Source organism: Capra hircus, chromosome 20 (genome assembly GCF_001704415.2).
Source record: "Capra hircus breed San Clemente chromosome 20, ASM170441v1, whole genome shotgun sequence".
Classification (NCBI taxonomy): Eukaryota; Metazoa; Chordata; class Mammalia; order Artiodactyla; family Bovidae; genus Capra; species Capra hircus.
Window position 1 is genome coordinate 4,834,811 of NC_030827.1, and position 19,881 is coordinate 4,854,691.

General features: G+C 42.7%; 1 protein-coding gene across 2 annotated transcripts in view; it reads left to right on the plus strand.

The window, feature by feature from the left end:
• The window catches only part of CREBRF (CREB3 regulatory factor), a 58,451-nt gene continuing 39,652 nt past the window's right edge, over positions 1,083-19,881 (plus strand). The window contains exon 1 of one of the 2 annotated variants that reach the window (XM_005694535.3): positions 1,083-1,251. The gene's annotated coding sequence lies outside the window, so the exon portion shown is untranslated. Of the gene's footprint in view, positions 1,252-2,100; positions 2,793-19,881 lie in introns of those variants that run through there. The other variant, XM_018065597.1, reaches the window with a different exon arrangement.

Here is a 19,881-nt window from a genome sequence, read left to right on the forward strand (position 1 = left end):
GCACAAGTATTTTGCTGCTGCTGCTAAGTCGCTTCCGTCGTGTCCGACTCTGTGTGACCCCATAGACGGCAGCCCACCAGGCTCCCCCGTCCCTGGGATTCTCCAGGCAAGGACACTGGAGTGGGTTGCCATTTCCTTCTTCAGTGCATGAAAGTGAAAAGTGAAAGTGAAGTCCCTCAGTCGTGTTCGACTCTTCGCGACCCCTGGACTGCAGCCTACCAGGCTCCTCCGCCCATGGGATTTTCCAGGCAAGAGTACTGGAGTAGGGGTGCCATTGCCTTCTCCGACAAAAGTATTTTAGTAGCTGCTAAACTACACTGGCAACCCACTCCAGGACTGGGTTCTAGTCTCAGCTGGGTCATTTACAAGCTTCCTGACCTTGTGCAAGTAACTTAACTTTTCTGAACCTTAATTTCCCCGTCTAAAAAATTGGTATATTACCACTGAGTGTTATTATGAACAGATTTAGGGAACATACACACACATATATAAACACTCAGATCAAAGTCTTATATAGGCTTGTCTGTCTAGGCGCTTCTAGTAGCATTCTGTATGTACGATTGTGTACATAACGCCGTTTTAAAGATGCACGAAATCCAGTGTCTGGAGCAAACGTGCGCAATAAGTTGGAAGAATGCACGAACAGCTGCAGGCAAGGTCAGTTTCTCACTGAATTAAGTGGTTCAGATGGGGTTGTTGTGGACATACATAAAACACTGGATGCAATCAATCCCCCTTCCTAAATTAATGCCGTTTTCGTAGCTTCCCTCAAGTCTCAGGAAACTTAAACTGTAAAATGGCACACGGGCACTTCAGGCCTCGCCGCGTAGTTGTAATATTAGATAGAATGCTAGACGTGAAAGTGGTTGGAAACATCCCGGACAAACGCGAGTGTAACTATCAGAGACGGCCCACGCCCACGCTGCAGCGACAGGCTTAGCCCCCGCTCCGCCCCCTCTTCCTGGTTTTTCCCGGCAACCCGCCCCTCCCGCGTCATGTGATAGGGGTACTCTGCCGTCCCGAGCTTCTGATTGGCCGAGCTGCGGGGCGCTTCGCGATTGGCCCGAGGCCGGCGGGCCCCCGCCTCTCTCCTCCTCCTCGCCGCGGCCCACGTGAGGGGGGCGAGTCACGCGATTTCCGGGAACCCGTCAGGAAGGACATAAACAAAACAAACCCGAGGCAGCATGGAGAGGGGCCGCGGCCCCTGCAGTGGAACCAGACCCAGCGCCTGAGCCGCCCCCACACCCACAGGTGAGGTCCGCTGCCCTCGGCCCGGAGCCCGCAGGCGCCTGGGCTAGGGGACGAACCGGGCGGGGGGCGGAGGAGGGCCGCTGGCCTAAGAGGCGCCAGCGCCGAGGCTCTGGGCCGGGTCGGCACGGGGCGGGGACCGGGACTAGGACCGAGTCTGGGGGCGCGCGGGCTGCAGGCTGCCGCCTGCCGGTCACGGGGACTCCGGCTCCCCTCCCCCACCCCTGGCCCGGGACGGTTATATAAAGCGCGGGGCAGCGGTAGAGGGACCTACGGGCGGGCGGCAGGCTAGGCCAGGGGTGGGCAGTGCCGAGCGTCCGCCCTGCCAGGCCGCCTGGCCCTTTACTGCTGCCTCGGAGCCCGGGGCCGTGGCAGCCGGCAACCGGCCTGTCAGAGAAGCGAGCGGGTGGGAGGGGCCGGGGAAGGGAGGGGAGGCGAGGCTGGCGGGGGAGGAGAGAGAGGGGCGTGTGAGGAAGGGCCGGGGCCACGAAGGTTGGAACCAGGCTAGCAGGAGACGAGGAGGCGCGGGCTGCGGTTGGGGGGGTCCAGGCAGGGGTGTCTCGGGGGTAGCCGCTCCCCCTTCTCGTCCCCGCCCCAGTGACTGCCGAGAGGGGCCTCCCTCCCGGGATTTGTTTATATGTCTTCTCAAAGCATCTTGAATCGGCTTGGAGGCGGAGCTCTCGGCACAGAGTGGCAGATGCTACCATCCAATGGAGCAGGCAGACGGAGGCTGACGCGCCAATGGGCTTGGGGGAGGCGGTGTGATGGGACCCCCCCCCCCATTGGTTAGGCTGTGTCGGGGGTGGGCCAGGTGGGGCGGCCATGTTAGATGGGAGGGGACCGGTGGCGGTGGGTCACTGAGAGGGGAGGAGACAGGGCAAAGGGCAAGGGAACCGGGCCGGGGGCGTTTCGGGTGTCCGAAGGCGAGTCCGAGGGGACGATGAAGTAGCTCAGGGGAGCCTGACCCCGACCCACCGCTCTCCCCACCCGAGCAGAGGAGGCAGGGAAGTACCGAGGGCAGTCTAGCCGCCCCTTGGGGATGGTTCCTGGGAGTAGATGGAGCTCAGTTTCTGGGTTCTCCCTCTTTCTCGGCTTTAAGCTTCCTGACAAACCGGCCGCCAAACCCTATAATTGCCCTCCTTTAACCCAAGAAGGCCAACCTTTTTGCTGTTTCTGAGCGAGCTTGAGCCTTAAGACTGCCTTAAGAAGGTACTTGGATAACTAGCCGTCTGAATTTGTGCACCAGGCCCCGGATAGAAGGAGGCAGTGAGGAGGAAGTTCTGTTTTTTTGGATTTTGCACGGAGGAGACCAGGACTAGAAAAGCCGAGAAAGTTAAGGGCTGGGCGGGGTCTCCATTTTTTTCATCAGGATACCTTCTAAAGATCAGGCCCTTCGTGCTTGTCCTGGTCCTGAGTGTAATTTGCCCCTCCTGCTTACATAAATTGATAGCCCTTAAATATACTTTGATGAGAAAACTGAGTCTTGAGAAAATTATTTAGGTTTGAAGGTTCTTTAGGACTCTTGTCTTGCGATTACCCTGCAGGTGAGAAATAGGGTCAAGATCTGACTTAATTCTTTTAAAAAAGCAAAAAATGAGACTTCTGTATAAATCTTGTGATTTATGGTAAACTGATTGTCACTTGGTTGTACTTTTAAATATTTTTTTCCCATTGTAATCCAAAATAGCTAGGAGAAACACCAAAGATGAAAGGAATGGTATGAGTAATTAGAAAATCACTTATTTTACTTTATTTGTTTTATGATTATTTTGACATCACGTCGGCCGTATTATATGCTTAATTTAGTTCTATGTTAACATCACCTTACAACCTGTGACTCTTGGTATTCTCAAGGGTACCAGGCTGTTGATGGATCTTTGGTTAAACACTTAAACGGTCAGGAACATGCCTTAGGTGTATCGTGAGGGGCTATTCAAGAGTTGACTGTATTTATTTAGGAATTTGCAGTTATCGCCTATTTTGTTAACTGGAGAAAAATAATTGGTAAATAAATGGTTTATCGATTTCTGTATTTGATATGATTGACTCACGGTTCTGTTAAGGATATATAAAAATGTAAATCCTGATTATTTGATAGACTTTGAGTTCTTAAATATAATTTTTATGGCAAATGAAAGTATTTGCTCGCCTTTTTTGTCTTATTCTAAGAATGGCAAATAGATTCAACAAGACTTATTTGGATATAACTTTTTTATGTGATTAATAAAGCTTCTTTGGAATTTTTAGACTAATAAGCATAGAAGAGGCTAATATATCTAGAAGATTACCTCCACTTACCATCCCATTCTCTGTTATGACAGGGGGAAACAGACTTTTACAAAAACTATGTCTTGGTTTGCTAGTTTAATGTGTGTAAGTTCTTGGATGCAAGTATAAGTAATAAAGAAATAATTAATATGTCTCCTGGTGGTGGTGAGCTAAGTACAAGTGACAATGAAAGTACAGTGAGTTTGCATGTTGATTCTATTACTGTAGCAAAGTTTTAAAAGATTGTGAACTAAATTCACTGTTTGCTTTTACGTATTTTTTTCACCGTTTGCTTTTAAAATTTAATTTTTAGTGTAGATGGACAACTACATGACTTTCAGTGATTCAGCAGAGGTTTCTTTCCGTGTGGGTTTGTACTTGGATGTTTTGGGAACAAATCCTCTTTTACTATATTCAGTAGTTCAGCTTTCAGCGTAGATGAACTCAGACTGGACATGAATTTGTGAGATCATTGATTCTAATGATTCGAAGATAGAGTAACCTGTGCCGACTTTCTGTATAGGATGGAGTAGTAAATATTTACGCTTTGTCGGCCATGTAGTGTCTGTCACACCTACTCGGGTCTGCAGATTGTAGCATGAAAACAGCCATAGACAGTATATTTAGGGCTATAATCCAATAAAACTTTATTTATAAGAACAGGCTGTATTTGAAGGCTGTAGTTTATCAACCCATGTTCCAAGACATCAGTCTCTGGATTTTAAGTACTTGGATGTTAAGTTATTGCAACATATATAAACATGAACTTTGGGTAATATTTGAGCACTTGCAGAATGTATGTATCTCATGCCTTGAAGAATTTTTAGAGTAAGACCACCTGTCTACGTTTTATTCTACATTTTTATTTGCGAATAGATGTCTTCCTGAAAAACTGTTTAAAGCAAATGTTGACATGTCAAGTCTTATTTATTTTAGAGATGCATTCTGATTGAAAACAATTTGACTTTAAAATGTATCTAAGAACCTTAGTGTGTTAACTATTTGGAGAGAAGTTGGTCCAGTGAATAGATAACACACATAGATCTTATATATATCATACATGTAATTTGGGAGCCACATTGTTTGTTTTTGCCTGAGCTGTTTGTAGAATTACCTAAATAGGATAGGGTGCTTTTTCAAACCAGACCGCCAAAATGTAGGTTGCCGCCCCTCCCCTTCCTTGGAAATTATCATGAGTGCTAAGTGCCCACGGAAGTGGAGATGCCATAACTAAAAATGTTACACAGGCAAGTACTTTTCTCATGCGTAGCTTTCCATTTTGTTTTTATGTAGTATTTCACCAGTCCTGTTGATTCGAACTGGATTTGAGGGTGAGCATGAGAATTTAGGAAAGATTATATATTGACCTCTTAAAACCAAAAAGCATCCTGTGGCCTTCAATCTTGTTTCTAGTTCTGGTTAACTTATGTTTGCCTATGAGTGATTCAGTTTATTAATTTGTTAATGGTAAGGATTAGTGATTTTTTCTATTTCACAGAGGGCTGTTGGGAAATTGTTATTCTCAAACTCTTGTACTTTGAATATGCTAATACTTTGGGTTTGCTTGAAACCGCCTACCAAATCTGTATTTAATTTTCTTTCTCTTAGTGAGTGCCTCTCCGTTTCTCTTTTATTAGGACTTTCTGCACTCTACAGTATTTCTCTACCTACTTAACAGCGAGCAACTTGAGGTCAGAGTCTTCCTCTTATTTCTGTATGCCCAGTGCCTAACACCTTTTAGTGTTTTTGAACTGCTTAAATAAATGAGTAGATTGCTAACAACTTCTAGATAGAAGCCAGTGAAGTCAGTCTGCTATTAGTAGAGACCTTGGGCTTTTCTTAGTTGGAAGGGAGTAATTAGTCCCCATCTGCTCATCAAACAAAAAGTCTACATGTTAAAATTGACCTTTTTTTGTAAGGAAGGCTAGTTCGATGATTTCTTAAAAATCCCTTGATTTTTCGTTGTTGTTGTTGTTAGGTACATTCCATTAGTTAGACTCAAGTACTCCTTCCAAGAAAACAGCAACTAAAAACCTTGTTCTTTGCCCCGTGAATTTGTCATTAGCTCTTGGCACACTTGGTCTCTAGATGTTTGACAAATGTGAGCAAAATTTCTTACTTCTTAGATGTTTGGGATAATTACTCATCTGTGAGCAAGGGTCCCTTTAGGGAGAAATATGTAAAATCATTCTTGCTAATAAGTCTGTTTTATCCCAATGACTTGGGTTAGATGTGGAGAGAGTTTGATGCAGGGCCTGCAGTGGGCTTCCCAGATGGCACAGTGGTAAGGAACCTGCCTGCCAATGCAGGAGACACAAGAGACAAGGGTTTGATCCCTGGTTGGAAAGATCCCGAGGACGGCATGAAGTTCACTCCAGTAGTCTTGCCTAGAGAGTCCCATAGACAAAGGAGCCTGGTGGACTATAGTTCATAGAGTCACAAAGAGTCAGAATTGAAGTGACGTAGCACACACGCAGTGGTACTTTGTGAATGCAGTACCATCTCATTCCATTGCTTGCTAAGCCTTGTAAGCCTTTTCAGCAGTTCATGACATTTCTTCCAAAATTTGTGTTGGAAGTCTTAACCCCCAGCAGCCTTCTGAACTATTCATTTCCTCACTAATTTCCAGTAACTCTGATCATTTGTCATTCTGTCCTTTGGACAACACCCAAACCATATTTACATGTTTTGTTACAAAGTCATGTTTTCACTTACTTACCTTTGGGTATTGTTGACATTGACAAGTTTCTCGTGAGAGCATCATGAGCTTGCTGTTTTCTGTCCTTCAGTTTCCTTCAGATCCTTGTGGAACACTTAACGCTTTCTTCCACGTAATGTTTTGTTTTGGCAAATTGAAGCTCCTCCTTTTATTCTGTAGATAAATTTCCTACTTTGAATGCTATACGCTATTCCTGGTGTAATTTTCCTTCTGTTTTATATGTGCCATTCATTGAGAAATGAAAACAAAACTTAAAAATGCCCTCTGACCATATAGGGAGACACTGCTGGTAAGGTAGATGTACTCTTGTTTGAAAGATACACTGTACTCCTTTCTTTGGCTATACTGTGTGGCTTGTAGGATCTTAGTTCCCTGACCACAGATTGTACTGGGGCCCTTGGCAGTGAAAGCACCAAGTCCTAACTCCTGGAACACCAGGGGATTCCCTCACTGTACCCTTTAAACAGAAAAGCTTCAAGCATCCTGCTTTAAGACTTGTTATGGAAGACTTACTAGTTTAATCACGAAGTCGTGTCCTACTCTTTGCGACCCCGTGGACTGTAGCCCGCCAGGCTCCTCTGTCCATGGAATTCTCCAGGCAAGAATCCTGGAGTGGGTTGCCATTTTCTTCTTCAGGGGATCTTCCCGACCCAGGAATCATACCTGCATCTCCTGCTTGTCAGGCAGATTCTTTACCACTGAGTCACCTGGGAATCGTAGAAGACTAGGTGGACTTTATAGTTTTTCAAACTGCTCTTTAGTGAGGGTTTCATCCTCACTACTGACTCCTCTGCTGGGGTTGCCCAAAGACTAGTAGAGGACACAGATATTACAGTTCAACATTATGGTGTTTAGGACAACGTGGATTCTGCCTGGAAAAGTTGGAAAAGCTTCCCAGACAAGATGGCATTTAAACTGGGATTTGAAGACTAGTGAAAGAAGTCAGAGAAGTTGAAGGGTGTACAAGATGTATGGAGTGGGGTTGGGTATGCGCAGACTTCGGCAGAGGCAGAGGCAGAAACAGCAGAGGAAGGGGCTGCTTTGCGGGATTCGGGGGGAAGAACTCTCCTGCTCTCCCTTCCCTCTGATTCCTCTGGTCTGCGTTCCTCTGCCAGGCCTCTGTTCTCTTGCGCTCTGACTTTGGTCTCTTTTCCCCTGGTTTTTAGTTTTCCTTTTAGCCCCTCATCAAGGCCTCACATGCCTCCCTTTTTCTGTTTTCTCATCTGTGGACACCAGCTACCTTTATTCTGACGCAGCGTATTCCTTACCTTTACTTCGTCTACTTGTCTCCATCCCTTCCTTTACTCTCTTTAGGTTCCTTTTCCTTTTCTTCTTGCTCTGTTTGAAAAGAAAACAAAAATTCTTTCGCAGTACTGTTAATTTTGCATATAAAGAGCAGTAAATGTCTGAGTTGATTCCCTCTTAGGAAATCTTGTGTGATCAACTTGCCTTTGATACTTATCCAGGTACTAATTATTCATTTCTGTGAATTTCCTTTTTTGAAGTATTTTTCCTTTATATTCAGAGATGCCTGTTCTCATAGGCTACAGTGCAGAATATTACTACTTACATTCTGTGTTTTTTACTTCTTATGTGCCCTAAACTTGTTCTGTGATGAGACCCAATTCAAATCTCACCTTTTCCTGAAATTTTCCCAAACTTTCCCAGGTAGAGATAGTAGTAGTCTTCTCTCTAGTTTTATAGTATTTTTTGAATGCCTCTTGTAGAACTAGCTTTATTGAGGTACAGGTTTTATAAATTCACTCAATTTTTAGTTTTGACAAATGTGTGCAGTTATTAACCTCCTCTCCAGTCATGATGTGGAATATTTCCCTCACCACAGAAAGTTCCTTCATGCCCCTCTTCACTCCGGCCACAATTACTATTTACTTGCTGCCACCACGGTTTTTTCGTTTTTGTAATTTCATATAAGTACAGTCATAGAATCTGTTGTCTTCTGAGTCTGACTGCTTTTACTTAATGCTTTTGAGATTTATTCCTGTTGTTTCAAGTATCAGCTGAGCACTTGTTATCATATGGATATACCGTATGATATGTGGTCTGTCCATTTACCTGTCAATGGATATCTTGGCTGCTTTCAGACTTTAGGTTATTGCGAATAAAGATGCTATAGACATTCCTGTATAGTTCTTTTAAATACCTGTTTTCACATTACATTTCACCTGGAGGCAGAGTTGCGAAATGATTAAGAATTTAAGAAAGTCCTGGAGTTAGCTATACTCAACAAACAGGCTTTTTGCCAGCTGTGGTTTTGAGGGGCTTCCCAGGTGGCACTTCGTGATAAAGAAGCCGCCGGCCAGTGCAGGAGACATCAGAGATGTGGGTTCGATCCCTGGTTCAGGAAGATCCTTGGAGGAGGGCGTGGCAACCCACTCCAGTATTCTTGCCTGGAGAATCCCCGTGGACAGCAGAGTCTGGCAGGCTAGAGTCCATGGGGTCCCTTTTAGTTGGACATGACTGAGGCACCTTAGCTTGCATGCCTGTCGTTTTGAGAATCTTGAAGATTTTCCACCTGTAAAATAGGACTGGATGGTGACTGGAGCAGCTGGAGGGCACAGGCCAGTGTCGGGTGATGGCTCTCCACTCCGGGTCAGGTGGTCTTGCCGGGAGTGTGTGCCCAGTGTTGTCAGGTCTGTTTTTCCTCAAGAGAGTGGTATTCGATAACAGGATACAGAAGTTTTATATGAAATTTACAATTTAAGTTCTGACAGTTTTAACTTTTTATAAACACTGCTGTGTCGGCTGAACAAAATCCATAGGTAGGCATTGATTTATGGCTGTGATTCAGTTTGAGAACTTTGCTTTGAATTTTCAGTTTTTTGAGAATTCCCCAGTAGTCCAATGGTTAGGTCTCAGTACTTTCACTGTCAACATCCAGGTTCGGTCCCTGGTTGGGGAACTAAGAACCTACAAGCCACACAGCCAAACAAAAATGAACAAAGAAAAAAGCAACTTCAGTTTTTGTCTCTTGTTTTAAATTATGCATACTCTTAGTAGAGTGAACTTATTAGGCTCTTGTTACCTTGTTTTAGACCTTAGCACAGTAACTTGCTGGTTTCCCAAACTCCCAAGTTAAAAACTATTAAGTTACTGTAAATGAATTTTCTTCTCTACTCTCCTTAAGGGGATATAAGAATTATGAGTGTCTAATGGAAGAATGGGACTGGGTTCTGGTTACTGTTTGTATTTCTCTGCTGTTAGCTGCTGATTCTATTCAAAGCTATGTTTTCTCAGCAGTTGGGGTAGTCTACCTCCTTTGTTTTGATTTATTCTGAACCTTGTTGAGACAAGTGTAGTGTAAATTAAACTGTATGTGTATGTGTGTGTGTTCTTCAGAAACTGTGTAAGGTCTTTTAGGTACAAAGATAAGTTTTGTTTAAATCTATTCCCTTGAGTTACTCAGACTCTTTGGTGAAGCCAGTATAAATGACTATAAAAAGAGGTAAAATGTATGTGATTTTCTGAATAATAAAAGCAATAATCTCTCAGAAGAAGCCCTTTTCCTTGTTAATTTTTTCTCCAGTTCTTTATTGTGTACAGAGATGACTAGTTTGCAACTTTATGAACTACCTTGTGAATCCAAAGATTGTTTTGCTGATTAAACCAGCATGATGAACATTTCACCCTCATGAAGCGGGAGTAAGGGTGTTAAATAACCTGTGTTGCCTGCATATCCTGTATTCACCCTAGTTTCAGGCAGTTGGGTTTGTGATAATTAAGTTTGGAATTCAAGTTAGGATTCCATGTTGAATTTAGGTTTGTATATTTAGTAGCAGCCATATCCAAGGAACATCTTACACCAAGAAAGGAATCAGAAAACAAAAAATAGCCATCATTTATTGAGTGTCTGTTTTGTGCCAGGGCTAGATTCTTTACATATTATCATGAATCACAGTATCCCTGGGGAATTCTTGTATTTACAGATAAGACAGGTGAGAATGTGGAACAAAATCCCAAATACTCAGTTTTAAAGCAGAACTTTGTATCTTGAATCTAGGGTTTGCTTTTCATTTTGTTGTGATTATTTAGTCACTCAGTCTTGTTGGACTCTTTTGCAGTTCGGTGAACTGTAGCTTGCCAGGCTCCTGTGTCCAAGGGATTTCCCAGGCAGGAATATTGGAATGGGTTGCCATTTCCTTCTCCAGGGAATCTTCCCAGGGATTGAACCCACGTCTCTTGCTTGGCCAGTGGATTCTTCACTGCTGAGCTACCAGGGAAGCCCTTTCAGGAGTAGTGGGGCCAAAGAGGCAGCGACCATCTCTCAGTGTAGAAAGAAAGACTGCGAAACTGTGTGCACAACCTCTGTAGCCCTTGGGCCATAACCTCTGTACCCTTTTAGTCTTGAGCCAGTGGCATATAATAGCCCATTTCACACAAGGAAGGAATTGGAAGGGAGTTTAAAACCTGCCTCTAGTGTCTATACATTCATGCTACTTTTGGAAGGCATCAACTCTGAGAAAGGAGTGAGGAGACAGTACGTTTTGAGGAAGGGCCCAGATCTCTGATTACAAGAGCACCGGCGCTCTTAGGGTCAGCCCCAAGCGGACGTTTCCCTGGCGCACTGCTGCGTGGCTCAGGAGTGCTCTCGCAGGCTCTGCTGTTTCTGTGCTGCTACCTTTAATTGTATCGTTCCGTTTTATGTTTTGCAGATTTTTGCAGAACAGCTCAGAAAGTGAAATGATTCTTTAAAACTCCAGTGTTGAACCTGAATAAAATGTTTGTCTTAGTTAAAAATGTGTGTGTGTGAGAGAAAGCAAAGGAGAGAGAACAGTGTAACATGTATTAGTCTAGTGCCTGGATTCAGTTGGTTTAAATAAGTTTTGATCCTATTCTTTCCTCTATCCTCTCCTCCCTAGACAAAAATTACTTAATATCTTTAAAATTGCCTGAAATTTGAACAGTACTTTTCCTGGAAATTTAAAAAAAAAAATTGAGGAGTGGGTCAAGACTCAGATTAACAAGCTTGTCGAAGCTTGTACAAGATACTTCGGAGTGCATGAAAGATGCTGAATAAATATATATTGAATGACTTCTTTGTAATGTCCTCTTTCTGCATGAAGAATGACACACCTCTGACTCCTTATCTGGAATGCCCTACGGTCTTAGGAGATCCCCTGCTCATGGAGCTCTTGTCTGGGTGCTCGTGCTAAGCAAAGCATCACTCTTGACACTGCACTAATAGACATGAGATATGATACTCGTTCTTAAAGGTTTTACAGTCTCTGATAGAAAAGGCAAGCATTTGGGAGGAGAAAGAGGAAAAACATAAGCAAAGGCATGAGAAGCCAGAGTCTCACTGCTGGAGATCCTTAGTGAAGCGGGATTGTAAGTGAGGACTTGGGGGAGATTGTAAGATTAAGCTGATACTAATGTTATATTTATTAGAGAGGGGTGGAAGTTGGGGTATTGAAAGATAGTTTCTTTGTGTCTGAGTATTTTGAACATTATCCAGGAGATAATGTTAGTTGCTGAAAACTTATGAGCACGTTGCTAATATGATGTGGTAGTTTAGGGAGAATAATTTGATAATGGAGCATAAGAAGTGGAGAGAGGGAAAGGTTGGAAGCAAAGAGATCTGTAGGGCAATTATTAGGACAGTAAATAGAAAATGATAAGGTTCCAAGCTGGGGTTGAGAAAGTGGGAAAGGCAAAGTCAGACAGGTACATGCATCCTCTGTTCAAGGTTAAATTGTCGGTGTATTTTTAATAAAGAGGCTGGCATCATTCAAAACACAGCAAGTGGGGAGGAGGAGGAAGAGAGTCAAGGCTGAGATCAGTGTTACATGCCTGAATGTCTGATAATGGTGGTACTACTAACAGAATAAACGTTTGAGTGGGGAGGTGGCATGTTGTGTCTGAGGTCATGGGCTGTAAGTGATCCAGGAAAATAACCTGCGTCTCAGATAGTAGAGATGGTTCACTGGTGTGTTTAGGTTGGAGACACAGATTTGGGAGTCGTCTGGAGATGACCTTTGAGGCGTTGACGATAGAGACAGTCCGATAGATTTGCACAGAGGCATCCATTTACTGAGTGGCCTTGGGCAACTCTGATCCTGGGTGAACCTTTCAAAGCAGAGTCCGGCGGTTGGGCAGAGCGTGAGGGTGCTGCTCAGCGCTCACGCTGATGACTCCACCAAGCTGTGTCCAGTGACACGGCGTAGTAGTGCGCTTCGTAGTCTGCGAGCAGTAGCACCAAGCAGAAACTGAGCGTTTGTCATGGGCTGTCAAGGGCGGCTGTGGTTAGAAACACATTCTTCGGTTCTGTCTAAAACCATCCCACGCTTTTATTCTTATGGTCCAAACAACTTAATTGGCAGGTATGAAGACTGCAGAAATACCCTAGTATTTTATAGTTGATGGTTTTCAGAAATAAAAACTCTTCTCATTCGACTCACACTGAAAGAAACCTGCCTTAATAGTCTTTCTTATTGGTTCCGAAAGTGGCTTAAATAAGCTCTTGTGTGCTGTCTCTGGTTATTGTTGAGCCAGAGTTTGGGGAGTGACAGGATGAGATGATTGGATGGCATCACTGACTCAGTGGCCATGAGTCTGAGCAAACTCTGGGAGATAGGGAAGGACCGGAAAACCTGGTGTGCTGCAGTTCATGGGGTTGCAAAGAGTCAGACATGACATAGCAACTGAACAACAACGAAGATTTTGGAAAGGAGTAGAATTCTCTGAGAAGGCTTGTGTCTTTCTCTAAGACAGCATTCCAAGGAGAGATCACTTTTGAGATTTAGTATATTTTCTTAGCTCCTCAGGATTTTCAGGAAAACATGGTTTTAACTGTTTTACTTAATTAAAGTGTTGTGACCAACCCGATTTACCTCCTTATTTTTAGAATTCTGAGTGTGAGGATAAAAGGAGACTCTTGGGCTGCCCAGGGATGAGGAGTTCACAAGGTGTTATGGCTGGAGGATCACATCCCGACTGGATTAACATCTATTTAGGATAACCATCTAGTTTGAAATTTGCTTGCTTGTTTCCCAAATGTTGGACTCTAGAGAGCTGCTGTTGAAGGGTAGAAGGGAGTGACAGGTTCATAGGATTTACACAATGTGATGAAGGGAGAACACAGCCCCCACGTTTTCTAGTCAGCCTCTGCGTCCTCAGTGGTTTGGTGACTGGTAAAACAGCTTGACTTAGTAAGCCTCTGCAGGTCTGTTTTGTTCAACTCTTGCTAAGTAGTTTTCTAAAGGAAAAGAATTGTTGAGTGGGGCATTTGAAGTGTAGCAGTTTGGATGGAATGTGTGGCGGTCTTTCCTTCCTCCCTCTCCCCTTTCTTTCATCTTGGGGATTAAATCGCAGGGGAAATGATTTATTTAAATTAGCAGTCAGGATGATTACCACCTACAGAGAGAGAACCCAAGAACTCTGCCACATGAAAGCAATGATGAACATAAACTAGCAGCATTTAGGAACAATCAAAAATAAACCGTGATATATAATTTATATAACAATGTAAATGTGGTGGCCTTTCTTACCGCAAACATTGTTTAAAAAATTTTCCTAGTGGGGAATTCCCTGGCAGTCACTAGGACTCTGGGCTTCCACTGCAGGAAGCACAGGTTCAGTCCCTGGTCAGGGAACAAAGATCCTGTAAGCTGCGTGTGGCAAGTCAGAATAATGATAGTCATAAAATTTTGGCTTGTGGTAAACTAAACATTAATTTTACCATTTAAACCATATTGTGTACAATTCAGTGGCATTAAATGCATTGAGAGTTTTGTGTAACCATCACCACTGTTCTGAAATATCTAGAATATTTTCATCACCCCAAACAGAAATTCTTTACCCAGTAAATAATCACTCTCCCAGCCTCTGGTAGCCTCTCTCCTTTCTGTCCCCATGAATTTGCCTATCCTGGTACTTCATTTAAGTGCACTCGCATGATATTTGTCTTGTGTGTCTGATTTGTTTCACTTAACATGCTGTTTGCAAGGCTCATCCACGTTGCAGCATGTATCAGAACGGCATTCCTGTCACGGCTGAATAATGCTCCACTGTGTGCATCTGTTAATGACCACTGGGATTGTTTCTTCCTTTTGGCTCTTGTGAATAATGCTGCTGTGAATATGGGTGTACATGCATCTGTTTGAGTTCCTGCTTTCGATTTCTTTGGGTATGTATCCAGACTGGAATTTCCAGATCAGATAGTAATTCTGTGTTTAACTTTTTGAGGAATTACTAAACTGTTTCTCAGCTGTACTGTTTTACATTCCTATCAGCAGCGCACAGCGTTTCTGATTTTTCCATATCCTCACCAACACTTGTTGCTTTCCATTATTTGACTGTTAACCATCCTGGATGGGTGTGTCAAATTTTTTTAACATCACCTCTGATGATTCAGGCGTGCTGTTTACCATTGTGAGGAACTGGTTTCTTCAAGATAATAAAAAAGAGCCGTGGCCTAAGTTGGTGCCACATAGAAGGGGACCTCTAGGGACTGTAACCATCATATACAGTATCGGCCTATTTATAGGGATTTTCATTTAGAAAGCAATTTTTATTTCTCTTGCCTAGAGAAGGAAATGGCAACCCTTTCCCATTATTCTTGCCTGGGAAATCCCGTGAACAGAGGAGCCTGGTGGGCTACTGTCCATGGGGTTGTAAAGAGCTGGATGCGACTTAGTGACTAAACAACAATATTTTTCTCTGTGTCAACTTTTTTTTAATATATGGTCTCTTAGGAATTAGCTGGTACCCTCAGATTGGGAAGGGGCACAATTTAGGAGCTCTTGGATATGTGTGAGCTGCCTGGGTCACACTAGTCAGCTCTTGGGGTTTGGCTTTTAAAGTTTGGATTAGTGTTGTGAGCAGTCTTGAGAATGAACCTTTACACGAAGTCTTCTGGCCTTTCCTGTCATCCTGCTTGACCTTTCACTTTGCCTAATGAACATAGTAAACCTCAACGTATATTCAAATAGAAAACCAGAAAAGCTTAGGGTAGGATCTGGTGGGGAGGGCCATGAAAGAGATTGAAGCTGTGACTGTCTTCAGGTGGTACTGTTGCTGCTTATAAATAAATCATTCAGCCCATCTCATTGCTTTAGAGAAGTCAGCTCAGTTGCCCAGTCGTGTCTGATTCTTTGCAACCCATGGACTGCAGCACGCCAGGCTTCCCTGTCCATCACCAACTCCCAGAGCTTGCTCAAACTTATGTCCATTGAGTCCGTGATGTCATCCAACCATCTCATCCTGTGTCGTCCCCTTCTCCTGCCTTCGATCTTTCCCAGGATCAGAGTCTTTTCCAATGAGTCAGTTCTTTGCATCAAGTGGCCAAAATATTGGAGCTTCAGCATCAGTTCTTCCAATGAATTTTCAGGACTCTTTTCTTTTAGGATTGACTGGTTGGATCTCCTTGCAGTCCAAGGGACTCTCAAGAGTCTTCTCCAGCACCACAGTTCAAAAGCATCAATTCTTTGGCACTCAGCTTTCTCTGGTTCAACTCACATCCATACATGATTACTGGAAAAAACCATAGCTTTGACTAGATGGACCTTTTTTGGCAAAGTAATGTCTCTACTTTTTAATATGCTGTCTATGTTGGTCATAGCTTTTCTTCCAAGGAGTAAGTGTCTTTTAATGTCATTGCTGCAGCCACCATCTGCAGTGATTTTGGAGCCCAAGAAAATAAAGTCTGTCGCTGTTTCCATTGTTTCCCATCTATTTGCCATGAAGTGGTGGGACCAGATGCCATGATCTTAGTGTTTTAATTGTTGAGTTTTAAGCCAGTTTTTTCACTCTCCTCTTTCACTTTCAGCAAGAGGATCTTCACTTCCTCTCTGCTTTTTGCCATAAGGGTGATGTCATCTGCATATCTGAGGTTACTGATATTTCTCCTGGCAGTCTTGATTCTAGCTTGTACTTCATCCAGCCTGGTATTTCGCATGATGTACTCTGCATAGAAGTTAAATAAGCAGAGTGACAATATAGCCTTGATGTACTTCTTTCCCAATCTGGAACCAGTTCGTTGTTCCATGTCAGGTTCTAACTGTTGCTTCTTGACCTGCATGCAGATTTCTCAGGGGGCAGGGCAGGTGGTCTGGTAGTCCCATCTCTCAGAATTTCCCACAGTTTGTTGTGATCCACACAGTCAAAGGCTTTGGTGTAATCAATAAAACAGAAGTAGATGTTTTTCTGTAACTTTCTTGCTTTTTCAGTGATCCAGCGGATGTTGGCAATTTGATCTCTGGTTCCTCTGCATTTTCTAAATCCAGCCTTAAAATCTGAAAGTTCTCCATTCACGTACTGTTGGAAGCCTCGTTTGGAGAATTTTGAGCATTACCTTGCTAGCATGTGAGATGAGTGCAATGGTGTGGTAATTGAACATTCTTCGGCATTGTTTTCTTTGGGACTGGAATGAAAGCTGACCTTTTCCAGTCCTGTGGCGACTGCTGAGTTTTCCAAATTTGCTGACATACTGAGTGCAGCACTTTCACAGCATCATCTTTTAGGATGATGCTTTAGAAAAGTAGTTCTCTGTTACTGAAGTATCTTCCTGCACCTAGGAGCTCTTCTTGAATAGTCTTGAATGAGCCCAAGTACAGAAAATCTACTGGTGAATATTATTTCTGATGAACTACAGTCCTCTCTCTTGAGAGACTCATAAAACTGTACTGGGGACTAGTGAGCTAGAGCTGTGAATGAGGAAGTAATAACTAGGGGAATTAATTTAGCCTTTCCCTTAGCTGTCATTGTTGGATTTTTGTTTCTTTCTGGCGTAACCACCAGTCCTTGAGGTCAGCTTGAGGGCAGGGTGGAGGATTTTATGATCAAATAAGTTTGAGAAATGAGATCTGCTCTTTTCATCTGTTGGTGATATATAATGCTCATTAGAAGTTAGTATCTTAAAGCTTCCGAGAGATTCTGCATTAAAGGCAGTGTAACAGCTTTAACATGATATTTTCCTGACCTCACAACACTTCTGTTGGGTAACCGTTTAAAATTCTTAGGAACAGATATTCCTTAGGTCAGACATTTGGAAATGATCATTAACTTTTTACATGCTTTAATATCAAAAACTTTGAGTAGAATATGGATATTCTTGAGCCCACAGAAGTGTGAAGGCTTCCCCCAGAAGCATATTACTACACCCTCCTCCTCAGTGTTACTTGGCTATCTAATGTGCCTTTTGTATATGACTCCTTGGTATAGGAGGTAGTTTTGGAGCAGTGTGTCATTATGGAAGATCCTGTTTAATGGTAACTGCTATAGAAGCCCTTATTCTTTTTTTCTCTTGCAGCTTTGGTTGGGGAGTTTGTCTCTTCTTGGTTGTTTCACAATAGATATTTGGAACAGTACCAAGCATTTCTGTGAAATGGGTGCGAAATGTTGGGAATGAGGATAGTTGGTAGTGTGAGCTTGAGTCATCAGTTGTAGAGATTGGGTGACTTTATTGTCACTATAAAGGTCCTGCTGCTTGAGGTAGAATTGACCCACGTCTCATCTCTTGCCTGGAAAATCCCATGGGCGAAGGAGCTTGGTGGGCTACCGTCCATGGGATCGGGAAGAGTCGGACATGACTGAGCGACTTCACTTTCACTTTTCACTTTCATGTATTGGAGAAGGAAATAGCAACCCACTCCAGTGTTCTTGCCTGGAGAATCCCAGGGACAGAGGAGTCTGGTGGGCTGCCGTCTCTGGGGTCGCACAGAGTCGGACACGACTGAAGCAACTTAGCAGTAGTAGCAGCAAGAGACTAGGAGGAGCAGCTAAAGACTTTTTTCCCAGGAGAACGAGCTCCATTCTCTGCATAATGGATACCCTGTCTTTGGGAATTGGTGTCTTTAAAATATACAGCCTTGTTGCTAACAGCTGTCACAGATGTTGAGTTTCTGAGCTGGACTAGCTATGGGAGAAAATAATGCATTGGCAAAATATACCTGTTGATAATAATCACCTTTCAGATCTATTTCATTACTACATCTTAATTTAATATATAATTTGATTCTTATAACATCTCTATTACATAGTTAAGAGAGAATAATTGTAATTCCTCAGTCTGGGAGGTAAGAAATAGCAACTTATTCTAATTCATAAGGCTATTTAGTTTTTTTTTAATTCAAATATAGTTAATGTGTAGTACTATATTAGTTTCAAGTGTGCAGCAGAGATTCAGTTAAACACACATACGTATGTATATACACACATATATATGTATATACACACACACATATATATATATATTCTTTTTCAGGTTCGTTTCCCTTATAGGTTATTATGAATACTGAGCATGGTTCCCCATGCTCTTTAGTAGGTCCTTGTTGGTTATATACTTTATATATAATAGTGTGTATGTTAATCCCAGACTCCTAATTCATCTCCCCCACCTCCCTTTGGTGACCAAAAGTCTGCTTTCTATGTCTGTGAGTTCATTTCTGTTTTGTAAATCAGCTCATTTGTATAATTTCTTTAGATTCCAGAAATAAGCTATATTACACAGTTTTTCTTTCTCTATCTGGGATACTTCACTCAGTATGATAATCTCTGAGTCTATTGATGTTGCTGCAGATGTCGTCATTTCATTATTTTCTATGGCTGAGTAATATTCCATTGCACACGACATCTTTATCCATTCCTTTTGTCCGTGGACATTCAGGTTGCCGTCATGTCTTGACTTCTGTAAACAGTGATGCGGTGAATGTTGTGGTGCATGTATATTTCAAATTAGAGTTTTCTCCAGATATGTGCCCAAGAATGGGATTATAGGATCATATGATTGCTCTGTTTTCAGTTTTTTAAGGAATCTCCATGCTATTCACCATAATGTTTACACCAGTTTACATTCCCACCAGCAATATATGAGAGTTCCTTTTTCTCCATAACCTCTTTGGCATTTATTGTTTGTAGATTTTTTTAATGATGATCATTCTGACTGGCATGAAGTGATACTTAATTGTAGTTTTGATATGCATTTCTTTAACAATTAGCATCTTTCATGTGCAATATGGCTAGCCTTATGTTTCCTTTGCAGAAGTGTCCATTTAGATCTTCTGCCTATTTTTTGATTGGGTTGTTTGTTTTTTGATATTAAGCTGTCTGAGCTCTTTGTATGTTTTGGAAAGTAATCCTTTGTTGATAGTATTGTTCCCAAATGTTTTCTCCCAGGTCCTCAGTTGTCTTTTTTGTTTATGGTTTCCTTTGCTGTGCAAAAGCTTTTAAATTTAGTTGTGTGTGTGCTCTAAGTCATTCAGTTGTGTTCAAGTCTTTGTGACCCCATGGACTGTAGCCTGCCAGGCTCCTCTGTCCGTGGGATTTCCCAGACAGGAATACTGGAGTGGGTTGCCATTTCCTTTTCCAGGGGATCTTCCCAATCCAAGTATCGAACCAGAGGCTCTTCCGCAGCTCCTCCATCGATAGGCAGATTCTATTTTTGTTTTTATTTCCATTACTCTAGGAGATGAATCCCCCCCAAAATCACTGTGATTTATTTCAGAGTGTTCTGCCTATGTTTTCCTCTGGCGAGTTTACAACATCTGGCCTTAACATTTAGGTCTTTAATCCATTTTGAGTGGATAATTTTATTTTGTGTGGTGTTAGAGAGTGTTCTAATTTCATTCTTTAACATGAAGTTTTCACAGCACCACTTAGAGACTGTTTTGTCTTCGTTGTGTGTGCTTGCT